Source organism: Trachymyrmex septentrionalis, unplaced genomic scaffold (genome assembly GCF_001594115.1).
Source record: "Trachymyrmex septentrionalis isolate Tsep2-gDNA-1 unplaced genomic scaffold, Tsep1.0 scaffold52, whole genome shotgun sequence".
Taxonomy (NCBI): Eukaryota; Metazoa; Arthropoda; class Insecta; order Hymenoptera; family Formicidae; genus Trachymyrmex; species Trachymyrmex septentrionalis.
In genome coordinates, this window is record NW_017305694.1 from 1,275,051 (window position 1) to 1,279,301 (window position 4,251).

Here is a 4,251-nt window from a genome sequence, read left to right on the forward strand (position 1 = left end):
ATATATATTTGTCTAAAGAACGAGGTTAATACTCTTCAATAATACTCTTAACAGTATATATAGTTTTGCCGTATATTATTTGAAGTGTACTTATATTATTTTAGCACGACTTACAATGTTCCTCTCAAGCGTTCCGAATCGTCTTTCGCGCTACTAACTCAAGATTTCGCTAGCATCTGATGGAATAAACTCGTGTAATTAGTTTAATCACACTATATAGTTTAATATACCGGCGTGATATCAGAATGTATATCTTGCGAACAAATGGTTGCAATCAGCTGGAACCAGTGACATACCGACGTAGCCATCTCTCTTCAGCTTAGTCTGTCCGAATACCGGACTTTGAAAGTTGAATTATGCTGTATTTCGCACGTAGTAGTTGGGAATTAACAATGGGTTTACCTGTTTCTGTTTACTTGTCAGCTGTTCGGATATTGTTTGTACACGGATCATTCTATTTCAGTTTCAAATTTCAATTCTTCTTGTCGGAATGTTTTTGGATATTGGTTTACTGCGAATATTGTTATGTATGTATCACGTATCTATTCAAATTATCTATCATAAAATTGTTAGATTTTAATGCTCTAAAATTTAATTAATTTTTATTAATTCTCCGAAATTGACGCCAAAATCTATAACATAACTAGTGACGCCAGGTCTGCAAGATCCATTTAAATTACGTTACTGGAAAGGCACTAATTAATTTCAAGGAACTAAAATAACACTACGTATAAAAAGACTAAATATTAAGAATTACATTTTAATAAAAATAATCCAAATTTGTAGACGTAACAAAAAATTGAATTATTTGACATTCTTTACAAAGAGATTTAATTGATTGTGTATCCAATAGATTCACCGTCAGTTTCGAAGAATTTTGTGCATTCGTTCATGTAAAGACAAATTTTATTGCAATTATCTCATTCGATTATCTTCTTCTCGATACATTTACGAACGTCGGCTATAGAAATACAATAATATAATTGTTTGCATCGTCTAGTTTGTTAGATTATCTATTAAAGATTATTTAACGTACGAATGAATTAATGACCGATTGCGATCTCTTGTTGAAATATTTAAAGATTCTCAGAATATCGATTGAGACATCGTTTTTCACGGTCTTGTTCTCATTTTAAATCATATCAATTTGATCGAGTCTGCGTGAACGAAAAATTACATATATCATATATTTTTGAACTCGTTCCTTTAATAACGCGATATCAAAGCAGAGCTTAACGGTACTACTAATGTCAATATGTAACGATTTTCATATCCGAGAGAGAGAGAGAGAGAGAGAGAGAGAGACGGAGAGCAAAAAAGAGAGAGTGACGAGCTGACGAACGACTGGCTAGATAGATTCTTCTCGGTATCCGAGACACGCTTCCAACAGTTCCACCGGAATTCCTGATCAGTTTTTCTTCCCTCGGGCAAAAGGAAAAATTCCCACGATCAGGAGAACGGAATTGACGCATCGGTGCAAGTAGGAAAGAAGAGGCGACCGATGAAGCCAAACGGTGAAGAGATCGAAATGTGCGGGGAAAAGAGAAAGGAATAAGGAAGCTTCAGAGGCACGAGATGACGGCGAAGAGTCGCGTGCGGAAAAGAAAATTTCGCGCTCCGCGGCATACTGATCCCTTTTGACGTGCGACTTCGTCGTGGGATTGTGCGCTCGTATATTCCTTTCTTCCCTCTGTCGCAACCCCGTGAATTCTGTGTCGGATCTCTCGAAGATTGCCGGAATTGCTGGAGGTCCGGGGAACTCCTGTGCTCACCTATCGCTGACTCGATGAAAGTCAGGATTACCTGCACAAGTGCTCCAATTCGTCTTCGTAGAACAATCGACTGCAGCGGGCTTTACGTCCGCGGTGTTCTCAAATGGAACTTCTGTTGGCGTTACGTGACGGGACTTATAAAAGAGTAGTATTCGGTATGTCAAATTTTTCGATATACCCCACGTAAGTTTCTTGTATTTACAGCGTTGCTGAAATTTGAACAACTTTTGAAATATACTTATTCAGATTTACATATATTGTAACAGCAAGTACGTGAGTAAACGTTTTCGACAGTTGTTCTCGCATTAAATAGTTTTCGACAATTGTCAGTATATTAAAAATATAATAAATATATTAAAATACAATATATTAAATAGAATTTTCAATCGCACATCAGAGAGTAAATGTTTATTATAACACAAATTTACGAATCTCTATTCAAGAAGAATAAGATTTCAATAATCATCAAAAAGCTCACGTGTGAAAAAAGGAATAATAAGACACGGGTGAAAGAGGAACAATGAGATCCGAGATAACCGAATAAGGCAATCTACGTGGAACTTCCACCTCAATTTTTTAGTAGAAGACATCTTCTCATTTTATTTCTTTGGCTCTGAACATCACATATCTGAACACAGTGAAGGTGCTTCTTCTACGGTATAAACTCAGAAAAATTTGTCATCACGAGTTAGTATCTAACTTGGTGATCCTCGGTCGCGAACGAGCAACGTGACTTTCATCATCGTGCTCCCCGCGCGAGATCTTCGCTTTCTTTCATTCTCGACTTTTCCATTCTCTCACCCGTCTTTTCTCTTTCTACTTGCGACGAAATAACCATGAAGATATTCAACACATCCGACAATGTCAGATAGTACCGCGAACTTCGGTAGCATAAAGCGCAGCTATAGAAATTATCATTATCAAAGTTAAAAGAGAGTACAAAGCGCGAAGAACTGTAAACGGTAACCATAAATGGAATGGCTTGTAAAGTTAAATCAGTATTCGTTATGTTGTTGTAATAAAAACAGAAGAGTAAAAATTGGCGTGTTCTTCAAAGCAGTTCCTAAGAACTTACAATTTTAAGAAATTGTTTCATGGAAATTAAAACCATTTAGTAATGATTTTAATTCATGCATAAATTACAATATAAAGAAAGACGAAAGAATTAACTTATTTTTCAATTAAGAAGCAAATACAATATTTAATGATTAGAAAGATTAAAAATTTTATAATATATTTTGATATAATGTTCTTAACAAAAAATATAATAAATTTCGTATTTTGTCTCTGATATTATTTCTCTCTCTCTCTACACGAAATGTACGACTTTCTCAATAAATTGAAATAATAAAAAACGTACTCTCTATTCAGAAACGTATCGAAAAATTCGGAATGTACGGTCGCTGTAAGTTCGCAATATCAGCACGAGGATATGTCTCGACTGCGCCTGTTGCGGGCGTAAATGCATATTTACGTCGAATATTGGCCGTTATTGGCAGGTTGGCTGAATGTCGATAACCTGAGCGATGGCCCATAACAGGAGAATGCCAGCGAATCGATTAAATAAAGTCACGAGTTACGATCGGGTGCGATGGGTTGAATGCAAAAAGCAGGGAGAAACTCACCAGAGTGTATATAATATGAAAATACATGTAAATGTGGCGCATGATGCCGTAAACAATCATGACAATTCGAATGATGACACGGTATGCACATTTAATATATACGCTGCTGCTCAAAATGTTAAACGATATAATACGTGCAACACACTTGTCTCGTATTTATTATAATATGAAATACAGATCTTCATTAATTTATGCTCTCATATTAATACAACAAACAACGAAAATTATTTAAACGTAATGAAACGCTCCATATTTAAAAATATTGTAATATGAAAATCTCCAAATTACGAAATATTATTTTTTGTTAAACAGCATTTTAAGGCATTCTTTATTAGGGTTAAGAATTACTTGCGTTGTTAACCGTTATTATTACTTTTTTTATAACAATTCTTTTTTTGTTACAGTAATAATAACGTAATATTTTTACAATAACGAATTCAGTCTTTTTTATCGTTACTTTTATCGTTACTTTAGTTCCCAATTATCTTTAGATATATTCAATACATCGCATTATTTTTATTAGATTAAAATTAGATAGAAATATTCTATTTAAATATAATTTTTTAAATATTGAAAAATATATAGTACTTTACTCTTACGCGTTGCATCCCGAGTATTTCCACAGTCGCTGCCAATACTGAAAGTCTATATTATATGTGTAACGTGAACTATAGATTTTAGTACTGGCAATGAGTATTAGAGAAAATGCACTCTTAACAACAACATTAAAAACAATACTTAATAAAAATTTTTGATAAATTTTTTTGTTTATGAATTGCAATCAAAATTCCTAAAAATAAGTCTATTAAAATATAAAAATATTAATATAAAAAATTAGAATATTTGTTAGAAGG

At 33.7% G+C, this 4,251-nt stretch overlaps 1 protein-coding gene across 2 annotated transcripts in view; it reads left to right on the forward strand.

Moving 5' to 3' along the window:
• The window catches only part of LOC108751808 (limbic system-associated membrane protein-like), a 178,156-nt gene that overhangs the window by 146,997 nt on the left and 26,908 nt on the right, over nt 1-4,251 (forward strand). The window lies entirely within an intron of this gene.